This window comes from Schistocerca americana, chromosome 4 (genome assembly GCF_021461395.2).
Source record: "Schistocerca americana isolate TAMUIC-IGC-003095 chromosome 4, iqSchAmer2.1, whole genome shotgun sequence".
Taxonomy (NCBI): Eukaryota; Metazoa; Arthropoda; class Insecta; order Orthoptera; family Acrididae; genus Schistocerca; species Schistocerca americana.
Genome location: NC_060122.1, coordinates 241,305,991 through 241,319,360, shown reverse-complemented (window position 1 = coordinate 241,319,360; position 13,370 = coordinate 241,305,991). Strand labels below are relative to the sequence as shown.

The 13,370-nt window shown below is 44.6% G+C and overlaps 1 protein-coding gene across 1 annotated transcript in view; it reads left to right on the top strand.

Moving 5' to 3' along the window:
* LOC124613376 (peptide transporter family 1-like) overlaps positions 1-13,370 on the top strand; it is a 189,164-nt gene that overhangs the window by 35,970 nt on the left and 139,824 nt on the right. The window lies entirely within an intron of this gene.

Below are 13,370 nucleotides of genomic sequence, written 5' to 3'. Positions count from 1 at the left end.
AGTGCAATGTGCCTGTCTTTTCTTTCCACGAATGAGTCTATAACTCGGTCTACAAAGATCTGATCACTGGATAACTCTCCAAGTAGTGTCTTTTCTATTGCTAACGTGCTCAAACACGACAGCCGAGTGTTAGACATTGAATTCTTTAAATAATTCTTCACTCGTTTAAGAGTACTCATGCTTCGTTCACTGCCTGCTGTAGTTGCAGGTAGGGTGAAAACCAAACACAGGAACTTCGTTGTTTCTTCATAAACAGAGTCTGAATCATTGTTGACAATGTACTTTAAGAGTATTCTTGAAGATAAGCGTTTTTTCACATCAGCGTATATGTTACACAGTGCATTTTCAAGTTGTTCTTGTTTGAAAAATGGGTACTGTTCTAATAACTGAAGCAGTTTCTACTTTGGAAATTCATTTTGATAGTTCGGGAAACACTTTTCGTTCAAAAGTTCACAAACTGAATTTGGGGAAACTCTTGAAATCTTCTTTCCATCTGAACAATTTGCAAATCCAGTATCTCGTAAGTTAGTGCCCTGAGAGATGTCTTTTGACTGTCACAGAATGATAAGTTGCTATTCAAACACAAACTGCATTTAATGCATTCATCAACGAATGTTTCCGTTCTTAATTGCTGTAAGTTTCTGAAAACAGATCTTATTTCGTCGTGGCAAGCAGTTATACTGACAGATTTTGACTGAAGAATGTGACTGAAGACTGTGACTGGCAACAGACAGCAATCTTGTCTAACACCATGATTGGTTATTATAAGCCTTATGGTCCTGTCATTGGAATTTCCTGAGGGAATGGAGATATTTTTGTATAAGCTTTTTCAACTTGTACTGTGTTTTCTGGGAAGCATTTTCATTACAAATTTTACTGTAGCCTGTTTCAGTGTAGTATAATGTAACTGGATAGATAAAAAATCTATTCACCAAGTGGTGGCGGGAGGAAACATATATAAAGGTTAAGTAAATCTGCAGGCTTTTGGAGCCAGTGGACCTTTCTGCCTGAAGAAGGAGCCACTAGCTGCAAAAGCTTGCACATTTACTTAATCTGTATGTATATTCTCCTCTGCCACTGTTTGCTGAGTAGATATTTTATCCATCCAATTACATTTTGTAGCTTATTTCATTTCGTTTGTTGAATGCCTTGTTATGCTGATGAATATGGCCCTGATATAGTTATGTAATACAGTGTAAATTTCAGTCTTTAAATTTATGTCTTTTTCTATCAGTTATTTTATGGTAAAGGCTGTACGTTTGCTTGAATGACCTTATTGAAACAATTTTTTTCTTATTATAAGAAGTGTTCTGTTGTCTTTTGAACCCAAATAATTTTGATCCTTGCAAATATTTTATATCAAACATTCAACAAGAAAATACTCTTGCAGAGGGCCTGTCTCCTATCTTTAGTAATTATAATTGATATAATTTTTGCCTTGATTCACAAACCTTTAGAACTTTGTGAAATAATCCAGGGGCACTATGTAGGGTGGGAGGGGGTGGGGTTACAAAAGACGTAAATGTGTCTAAAGGGTTACTGAATTCACAAAGACCAATTCATATTCGATTACATATTAACTACATAATAAAGCAGTGTGAAAGCTGGTTCTCCAACAGCAGTTCTCTAGCAGTAACTTGCTTCATTTGAGTCAGAGGAGAGTGATACTCATGGTGGTGTGATAATACACAAACGGAGTAGTACTCATAATCGCAGCCTTTTTATAAGCACTTAGATGTAAAGAAATAACACAGAGAATCCGACACTAAAAAACTTGTGCACTGCCACATAGAAGCATGTAATAAATTAAATAACTAATCAAAATTTGCTTTGCATGAAATACTGTGTTAGCACTGCTGATTACTGCCAAGGTGAGAGCTGAAACACTAGTGTCCTTGGTAACTGTTGTCTGTTGAAATGACGTTTCACATGCTAGAAATGTGTATAAGAAATTGAGTACAACATTTCTTAATGTCAATATTAGAAAAATGCTGTCACAAATGCTAAATGAAGGCTATCTCACTTGTCCTCAGACTTATTTTTCTAATGCATGGTTTTATTTTCTGGGACATATGTCATCCAGTACAAAGTTATTTGTAATATAAAAATCATGGAAGGATTGAAAAGTGATTTCTTCTGCAGATCATTTTTCAGTAAAAGAGCAATATCTCCAATCAGGGCATTTTGCAGCTCAGACTCCCAGACTGTTTTACAAAAGTGAAGATATTTACCATTATATTGGAAGACTAACACTGGATTTTCATACTGAAAAAATTGATAAAGAAGCACCTGATATGGTGTGTGGACAATAGATTACATACATAGTGCTCCATTGGGCTAGTAAGATTGAGATCCATCCATGTTTACTTTTTGGCATATAATCAAGTCCTCATCAGTAATACAAGCCACATTTCTCACAGATTTACTTATCTTGTTGCTTCTAGTATTGGAAGTCAACAGCTTCATTTGCCATCTGCAGTGATATTGTGGTTTAAATAACAAACAAAACTTTAAGGAATGTTCCTTTATTTTCAGCATGCTTAACAAACAATAACAGGTATATGAGGCACTCCAATATGTCATCAGTGTTGCCACCATACTGTTACTCAGACTAAAATGTAGGGTCATCTGAAGTGTCACAATTACTGCCAGGAAATCATTGTCAGTTCATTGTGGATACTGTAGACACTCTGCCCACCATCATTTAAGGCAGCTTCTTTTGTAATCATAGCTTCTTATTATATTGTTAACCAAGCCAGATACCATAATTACAAGAAGTCTTTTAAATCAAATTATATTTTATAAAATTTTGAATAAACTGGAAGCCAATTTTTGGAAAGATTAAGTTCATGAAACTAAGAATCGCAGTCCCTCATAGATAGTCCTTCTGTTCACATTCAAACTGTCTGTATAGTACAGTGATTGAATATGGATAGAGGGGCTAAAAACATACGAAACAAAAATCACTATAAAATACAAAAATAAAATGTAACAGTATGTTGGTCTTGCATGTGTCCAATGATTTTGTTTGGTTAGGAAAGTGCAAATTTGATCTCAGATTTTGTCTAGATAACATACTTTTAAAGTTATTTCCATTAATCAATACTAATTAAAATGTCACTTTGTAGTTAAAACTAGTTACTTGAATGGAGGTTTTTTGAGCTTGTGTTTCAACTGAGGTACTCAGCATCTTATAAAGGCTTTTTAAATAAAGTTTCAAAAGAATAAATTGGATGTTGTTCTTGGGATTAGTTCTAGGATTTTACACGAACCGTATGATTTCTGCCTGAATAAGGAAGGGTCCTGACTTGCAGTAAATGTTAGTAATGTTGCACATAATTTCTGAAAAGGAAATAAAAAACCAAAACTTTAATTCCACAATGAGAACTGACAAAGGGAATATAATGAACATGACTGCTATGTTAAGAGATGGACAATTTCAAGTAATTTTATGTTGTAGTTGAAAATGTCCATTATGTTACATAAGAACCAACTTCTTTTATGCGATAATTTAGATAACAAAAAGCCTTCCCACTGAAACAATGAATTGAATGTAAGTTGATGTAAGATTGGTAAAGAAGTCAGCAGAATTATGTCACAGATTATCAAAAAAGACAATGACTGGTACTGTTAATACTACTGGTATCTCGTTGTGTTGTCAAGTGAATCCTGAGTTAGGAGGGATGTGGTGGGCAGGGGAGGTGAGCTGTAAAAAAAACTGTCCCAGTAGTGTGACACAGATGAGTGGGTAAAGAAGGCTGTCACCCCACAGATATGCATAAAATTTGTAAAGCCAGCATGTGGTGTTCTGGGCTTATTATCACCACCTTATGGCAATGATGTTCTTGTAAATACTTGCATGCTTCTGTACAAAAATGTGTGCTGTTTTAATGATATGCATGATATATGAGAGTACATGCATGGTATATTAATAAAAAACACAATACAGTACATTTTGCATAGCATTGCTACCTTAAAAGAGTGGAACTGTATGTATATATATCTAACTTATCTGCCAATGAGGAACTGTTCTTAAGATTATCGTTCTCCTAGTGTCAGTCTACCAGACACCATGGAGAGCATCAAACAAGCCTTATTTAGACTTAGTGGTAAGAAGTGTGATGACAGTGTTGATATGCACTGTACTGAAGAGCATCCATATGATAATTTAACAATGAGAATAATCAATTTTTGAAAAAATAATTTAATTGGATAGCTAAAAAAAATCTACTCACCAAGTGACGGCAGAACACACACATAAAAGGTTATAATTAGGCAAGTTTTCAGAGCCATTGGCTCCTTCTTCAGCCAGAAGTGTTGAAGGAGAAGGAAAAGGGGTGAAGGAAAAGGACTGGAGAGGTTTAGGAAAAGAGGAAGATTTCGGGAAAGTCACACAGAACCACGGGTGAGGGGAGACTTACTGACAGTATGAGAAGGAAAGACTGATTGTTGGGGACTACACCAGATGAGATTTGAAAACCTGAGAGCTTAAAATGTGGACGACAAGGTAATATGCAAGAAAGAGATTACTGCTTAAACATCGTGCACAAGTTAATAGAGTGAAAAGCTAAGCACAGTGCACGTAACAGAGGAGGGGGGGGGGGGGGGGGGGGTTGAGAAATAAATGAATCAGAAAATGGAAGATGTACAAAACTAAAATGGTGTGAAGAAAGGAGTAGCCACTGGGAATAAATGCTGAGGCAGAAGAAATTAATGTAAATTGAGGCCATGTGGGTGGTGAGAACCAATGACATGTTGTAACGTTAGTTCTCAATTGTGGAGTTCTGAGAAACTGGTGTTTTGGAGGAAGAATCAATGTGTGTGTGTGTGTGTGTGTGTGTGTGTGTGTGTGTGTATGTGTGCGTGTGGTGAAACAGGCACTGGGGTCATGACTGTCATGTTGTAGAGCATGCTCTGCAACAGGATATTGTGTGAAACTTCCTGACAGATTGGCAAGAGCTCTACCATCTGAGTTACCCAAGCACGACTCACGACCCATCCTCACATCCACAATTCCACCAGTACCTCATCTCCTACCTTCCAAACTTCATAGAAGCTCTTCTGCAAAACTTGCAGAACTAGCACTCCTGGAAGAAAGGATATTGCAGAGACATGGTTTAGCCACAGCCTGGGTAATATTTCCAGAATGAGATTTGCACTCTGCAGCGGAGTTTGTGCTGATGTGAAACTTCCTGGCAGATTAAAACACTGTGCTGGAACTCGAACTCAGGACCCTTGTATTTCACGAACAAGTGCTATGCCATCTGAGCTACCCAAGCTTGACTCATGAGCCATCCTCACAGCCCCAATTCCGCCAGTACCTCATCTCCTACCTGCCAAACTTCTAAGGAAGCTAGTTCTGCAAGTTTTACAGAAGAGCTTCCGTGAAGTTTAGAAGGTAGGAGGTGAGGTACTGGCAGAATTGGGGCTGTGAGGATGGGTCGTGAGTCATGCTTGGGTAGCTCAGATGGTAGAGCACTTGCCTGTGAAAGACAAAGGTCCCGAGTTGGAGTCTCGGTCTGGCACACAATTTTAATCTGCCAGGAAGTTTCACATCCGCGCACACTCCACTGCAGAGTGAAAATCTCACTCTGGAGGAGATTGTTTGTTGCAAGTATACACCCTCTGCCTATGCCCTTTCATCCTAACTGATAATTTGGTGGTAGTCATGCTGATGTAAAGGGCTGAACAGTGTTTACATAACAGTTGGTATATGACATGTCGTTTTGCTGGTGGCTCTCCCTTTGATAGTACAGGGTGCAGCGCGGTAACTTCCTTATTTGAAACACGCGGCACACAGCTGCTGTTACTCATTGTTGTGTGGGTTTCAGTGCAATCAAAAGTGCAAGCCTTAACTTTTTTTTTAGGGTTAGTTTAGTAGTGATCATGCAGTGGGCAAGAGAGGACTGTGCATTTTTTGTTGAAACAGTTCAACATCATGCCTGCAGGTTGTGTTCCTGATGAGCAATTAGCTGTTATGTGGGCAGACACCTTTATGGATACTGGAAGTGTGCAGAAAAAGAAACCAGGACCTTCAAGAACCACCAGAACGCCTGAAAATATCAAGAGGGTGTGGCGTAGAGCACCATAAAAATCGATATTTGTTCTGTGCGTAAGTGTGCTATCTTTGAGGAGAGGGCTTTGGAGAGCATGTTGGACGCTAACGGCAGTTAGCCTCCGGACTTGTATCTGTGTAGACGCTAAGTGTGAATAAATCTGTATATGAGAGTAAGTCACTGGTGACCCCGTTTTTGTGTAATACGCGTCCGAGTTACCGCCTGAAGGTTACTTACACGCCTACCGCGTCGGGTTTCTCCGCGATCGTGAGGGCCTTTGTTCAGCTCCAGACAATGGCCTTTCAGCATTCACCGCCGCCCGGATTCCAGCAACATCTCTCCAGCACTCCTGCCGTCGTAGTGGACATGCCGCAAGAATCTTCGGAATCCTTCAGCCAGAACATGCAGTGGAATTCATCGAGTGCCGCCAGTTTCTTCCAACGGCCAACGGTTATGGACTCTGGCTTTGTTAGCCTGGACCTTCCCACGTGTTCTCCACAGAGTGTTGGTCGGAACATTTCTACTCCTGTGTCGAACACACAATTCAATACAGTTCTTGGCGTCGAGCGAGGTTTTGCTACTTTGGAAAATCCAGTAGTAAATTCAAACTCGAATCAGTTCCCGCCACATGTGTATCCTTCCGCGCCGGCTAGTCAACAGGTGTTCAATGCTCGCCAAACAGCAAATATCACACCGAGTGTGCATCCTAGTGGACGTGTGTGGGATCCTTGTGTTGCTTCTAATCAGGTCAACAATTCTGTGCTGGATAGTAATTACTCCGACATCTACAACCAGCCCCACCACTCATGGTCGAGTGAATACTGTGTGCATAACGGACATTCACCGGCGTACTTAAGCACTTGTGGCTTCTCTCCAAGCTACCACGTCAATGAGAATGCACATTTTGACTACGATCCTCACACTGTTTGAGCGTCCGTCGCTTCTCAGCCGCCCCCTTGGCGTCAAGTGAATTTCGCGATTCCCGCACCAATAATCCGGACTGGCAATCTTCTGCATGCTCTACTTCCGTCCGAAGTAATAGGCGCACCTCCGCAGTGACTGCAGTGCCGAATCTTCCAAAATTACCAGATTTCAAACCCGCTCACCTGGAGTTCTGGTTTAACCTGGTTGAGCAAACATTCAATGTCTGTGCTTTGGACGATGACGCACGCTTCGCCTGCGTCATGAACCATCTTCACGACCGCGTCGATTTAATTTATGATCTGGTCAAAGCAGCCCCCCTAGCAGGGAAGTGTGCTGTGGCGAAACAAACGATACTGGAGCGCGTCTCTAAAACCAGGAGAGAAAATGTGCGACAGCTCATCTACGAAGAGCGTCTCGGCGACAGGTCTCCGTCCCAGCTGTGGCGGTGCATCCGTCTTCTCGTCGATGAGCAAGTTATGCCTGATGACACGCTCGCAGAAATTTGGACTGAAAAGCTGCCTTTGCCTGTCCAGACTGCAATCTCTGCGTATGAAGATAGGCCAGTAAATGAACATTTACGCGCCGCCGACAGAGCATACTCCGCCAGGCAACATGAGCTCCGTGCGCTGCATTCTGGACGTGACAGCACTAAGACGCTTTCTGACGCCACGCCCTTGCCTGGTGCTGCTGATAACAAGTTTTTTAAACTAGTCGCCCTGCCTGCACCTTCAACTCCTCGCAACGACAGTGCATTGGCCTCTGTGGAAGACTCTGGGGCACATACTCCGTCACCTAGCAACTACCCACAAGGGCACAGGCCCACCCAACCTTACTGTTTCTTCCACGCGAGATTCGGGGCGCAAGCTCGCAAATGCCAGTCACCGTGTTCTTACCCAAACTCCAACCGCAGGTAGGCTGCGGTGCCACCTCCTGCGATGTAAACTACGGGCACCATCCCACGTTGCACTCCGTTTCGGAAAATAACAGTAAGTGTGGTCGAGTCTATGTTCGCGATTTACGATCAGGTGTATGTTTTCTGGTAGACACTGACGCAGACGTCTCTTTGCTGCCGGTTCGCCTAGCAACCAATAAAGTGCAACCACACAAAACGGTACTTCGTGCAGTGAACTTGTCTACCCTACAGTGTTCGGGTTCCACTTTCTATACAGTGAAACTTTCGCCCGAGTGCAACCTGGAGTGGATGTTTCTAGTGTCAATTGAGGAACCTATTCTCGGAATTGATTTCCTCAAGCACTATCAGTTGTCACTAGATTTTGTGCAAAATACTGTGTTGTACCCCTCCCTTAACAAACATATTCCTTTCGCTTCGCCGAGTGACAGTTCGGCTAACACCAAACATGTGTGCTGTGCTAAGAAGTGTGTAAACCTATCCTTGGAGCTGCAATCTTGGACAAACAAGTGGCTAGTGGAGTGCGCCAAGTCTTCTAAGTTGCGGATGGAACGTATGGAAATGCTGCTGCATCTCCGCGACATACACCACGAGTTGGCCTCCACACAACAACGCCTCGTGGCACTACAAGCAGACGACTCATCGGCTACAGACAAGGTCAGTCCGTGCCAATCTGGTGTTCTCGTGCCCGTGCACGTTAACGACAATGTTGTGAACTCTGTAAACTGTGTCAGCACCCCCTTTTGTAATGATAGGGTATGCCCGAGTGCTCATGCTCCTTGCTTTCCGAATGGAAAATTAACTTGCCAAGCTTGTGGCAATGAACTACGGCCATCTGCTGCCCGGCCACGCTCACTCGTGCCTACAGCGCTCGTAGCGGCACGGCCCGCTACCAAGAACCAGTGTACCAACCTCGCCTATGTTAACACGTGTGCGGCCTTTACGCAGCCTACGAGCGGGTGGCACACCTGTACTTCCGTGCCCTCAGCGCCACAGCTTGGCCCGTCCGCCACTGCCTGCTCCGCTTCACGGACATCTGACTATCGTGCCGCGCCACGTATTGCAGTAGTCACTAACGGCACAGTTCATCGGTTACGTCTAACCGATGGGCCGCCCATATCGCGACGTCCACGCCGCCTCAAGCCGGAATTTATGAAAATTGCAAAAGAACAATTGGATGATCTGTTACAAAAGGGAATAACTGAACCTTCTTCCGGTTGCTGGGCTAGTCCTATCCTGTTTGACCAAAAGAAAGATGGTACTTGGCGTATGGTCGGAGACTATAGGCGTTTAAATGCCCGCACCATCATTGATAAATATCCGGTCCCACACATTGCAGACTTCAATCATGCGCTCGCAGGTGCAAAGTACTTCTCTGTTTTGGACTGTGAGCACGCATTTCATCAGATTCCTATGGCTCCAGAGGACATTGAAAAGACTGCCATAACCACTCCCTTCAGGCTGTTCCAATACACATTTATGCCGTTTGGGTTGAAAAATGCACCCCAAACGTGGCAGCGTTTCATCAATCAAACTTTATCCCATCTAGACTTTTGTTTCGCATATATGGACGACATATTGGTTTTTGCTTCTACTTTAGAACAGAGTGAGGGGCGTGTTCAAGTCGTGACAGATATTTTAGCAGCCGCTGGTATTGAACGGAACAATAAAAAGACTCAATTGCACCAGTCATCTGTCAAATTCCTAAGTTATGTTGTGTCATCGGACAGTCTGACACCACCACAGGACAAGATCAAGCCTGTTCTCGAGATGCTACGCCCTCAGACCTACAGGGAATTACGCAGGTTCATTGGAACAGTTAATTATGACCGGAAACATTTGCCAGCCGCTTCTGCGGTGCAGGCTCCTCTCACAGATGCTCTCGCTGGTCCACAAACTTCTGGCACCCGCCAGGTACCATGGACACCAGACATGGACAAGGCATTTAATGAACTCAAACAGCTGTTGGCCTCCGCTGTCACTATTGCTCACCCACGGGCGGATGCCACAATGTTTATCACTACTGACGCTAGTGACAATGCTATCGGCGCAGTACTGAGTCAGACATACAACGATGTTACGACCCCCCTGCAGTTTTTCTCAAAAAAGCTAAACAACGCGCAGAAGAAATACTCAGCATTCGACAGAGAACTACTTGCAGTTTACGAGGCCATAAGACACTTCAGAACTGATGTTGAGGGACGAGATTTCTATGTGCTCACTGATCACAAGCCGTTGGTTCCTGCCATAAAAAATCCTGCGGCTGATCCGCCCCCACGACGCTTTCGTCACATCGATTACATCTTGCAATTTACAAATGACATTCGCTACATCCGAGGAGCGGACAATGTGGTCGCTGATTTTCTCTCGCATGTTGGTGCTGTCACAACCTTAATTGACTTAATGGACCTACCTCGGTTGCAATTGGCAGACCCCGGTACCATGCAGTTAATTTCAGACCACAGCTCCTCTCTCCAACCGGTACACTCTACTTTCCCTGGCATATCTGACTTAGTGTGGTGTGATGAATCGACTGGTACGTTGCGGCCATTCATTCCTAAGCCCCTTCAACGCCAGGTCTTTGACAAACTACACACATTAGCACACCCCGGTGTCAAAGCCTGCACCCGTCTGGTAGCTGAACGGTTTGCCTGGAGAAACAAGCGCCGTGACTGTCAGTCTTGGGCAAGGGCATGCATGGTGCGTCAACAGAACAAAGTTTCCAGGCACACTTCTCCACCCCTTGGCTGTTTTGCCCAACCTCCAGGCCGGTTTCACCATGTTCATGTCGACCTCGTAGGCCCTTTGCCCCCCTCCGAGGGTTTCCGTTACTTGTTTACAGCTATTGACAGTATGACTCGGTGGGCTGAGGCTGTGCCTATTCCGAACATTACCTCTGAGACAGTAAGTCGAGCATTCTTAGATTCATGGATCTCTAGATTTGGCTCACCTGTTTACCTCACCACTGACCAGGGGCGACAATTCGAGTCTTCAGTTTTCTCTGACTTATGTAAAATGTGTGGTATTGTCAAAATTCATACTTCTGCATACCACCCCCAAAGCAATGGGCTTGCCGAGTGATGGCATCGCACCCTGAAGTCTGCCCTGCGTTGCCATGACTCACTATGGACAGAGGCACTGCCCTTCGTGCTTCTTGGCCTTCGTGCGACTTTCAAGGAAGACCTCAAGGGGTCCGTAGCCGAGTTTGTATATGGCAACCTCTGGTTTTGCCTGGAGAATTAGTCACTCCGACCCCACTTCCACAGCCCTCTTAACTCCCTTCACTTCTCGAGCGGGTGCGCTTGCACTGCAGCAAAATTCAGCCGCCACCTCTGGCTGCTCATACACCTCCGCGGGTGTACGTACCGCGCACGCTAGACTCTTGTGAGTACGTGTTTCTCAGAGACGACTCAGTCAAAGCCCCGCTTCATTCGCCCTACACAGGTCCTTACAAGGTCGTCAAACGCTCTGAGAATAACATGGATCTCCTCATAAAAGACTCTGTTACCACGGTCTCACTCAACCGAGTGAAACCAGCTTTCATTGAGTCTCAGGTGAACCTCCCTGATTCTGCCCCTATTTCTCCCACTCCTGCTTCGAGCGGCCATCCATCTTCCCACACCATGCATTTGGGTATTGATTTTCCACAGCATGTTTCTCTGCCGAGCACTGCTCCTTCTCCGCGTTCATCTAATTCGAGTGACCAATCTTTTCGGGGCTTCACTCCTCACAGCCCTCGCAGTCGAACTGCCAACCACTCGGATTCTACCATCGTGTTACCATCTTCGTGTCACAGCTCTTTGTCATGCCATTCAACCCACACTGGCTCCTTGTTGCCTTCGGTCACGCTCCCTCGTCTGTCAGCTGATCGCCCAAGGTTGTCTCCTGCACAGTCTAGTGCACCTGCCACCCCCCTCTTAGCAGATGCTTCCCCCTGCCATGGCTTTCCCACACCTCCCTGCCTACCTACCATTGCTCGTACAGGTGCCATCCAAGAATTCACAACACATGTGCACCCTGATGACATACATAAATTATCTGTTGTCGTAGATGGCGATACAGTGTGTGTGGTACTTGCGTGTGACAATATTGAGGGAGGAAGTGCAGAATCTCGTGTGGTGCGCCGCTTTAAATTGAGCAGAAGTGCTGCGTGTGGCAATTTGCGTGCCTTTGTTAGGCCTTCTGGCAAGGTGATTCTCCGCCTGCCGGCTGACGAAGTGCTACACCTTCACTCCAGGACGGGACGTCGTCTTCAGCCGCCGGCGTCGCTTGCTGACTTCACCGTCGATATACCGGGATTCACCCCCCAGTCTCCTACCAGTCGACTGCTTCTGCCTGACGCAGAAGAACTGTGCGTTACCTTCCTAACTTCTCACCTCCCCCCATTCACAGGGACGTACTCCATACTGCGCGGGGTAGGGGGTGGGGGTGGGGGCTATGTGGCGTAGAGTGCCATAAAAATCGATATTTGTTCTGTGCTTAAGTGTGCTATCTTTGAGGAGAGGGCTTTGGAGAGCATGTTGGACGCTAACGGCAATTAGCCTCCGGACTTGTATCTGTGTAGACGCTAAGTGTGAATAAATCTGTATATGAGAGAATTCTAGTTGTTTACCTACAACTATTCCATATTCCCTCAAGGGCAAAGATGTCAATTTTGAATTCCCCTAAGCGATCTGCACACAAACATGCAGCTGCCCCTTGCAATTTCTGAATGCACAGTGAGACGAATTCTTCATGAAGAGTTGAAATTTCATTCATATAAACTATCAGTGGTGCACACACTTCATCCAAATGATTTTGTTTCACAAAAAAATGCACGTGAAGCCTTGATCGATGAGCTGCCTCATGATGCCTTAGTGTTCTTCAGCGACGAAGCACATTTTCATTTGTCTGGTCGCGTGAATAAACAAAATATGCAGTATTGGAGTGGCATGAACCTCTGAGAACTTAGGGCAAGTCTTACTGTGGGGGTGGTCACAGGGGTGGGAGTCATAGGGTAGGGAGATAGGTTCAGAAGGTGCATAGGGTCTGGCAAGAATTTCGCAGAGGTTGAGAGGGTGACAAAAAGCTATTCTAGTGATTTTGCCAACCACACCTAGAATAGCTTTTTGTCACCCTCCAAATCTCCACAATATTCTTGTCAGTCCCTATGCACCTTCTGCACCCATATCTATCCTACCCCTGTGACCATCCCTGCTGAAAGACGTGCCATGTGCACCCTCCTACTACCACCTATACCAGCCCTGTAGTTGGCAAAACATATAATATCCAAGGGAGACGTGTGAAACAACACGTCATATACCAACTGTTGTGTGAACACTGTCCAGCCTCTTACATTGACATGACTACCACCACATTATCAGTTAGGATGAAAGAGCATAGGCAGAGACTGTATACTGGCAACGCGCAATATCCTGTTGCAGAGCATATTCTACAACATGACAGTCGTGACCTCGGTGCCTGTTTCTTCACACGCACCA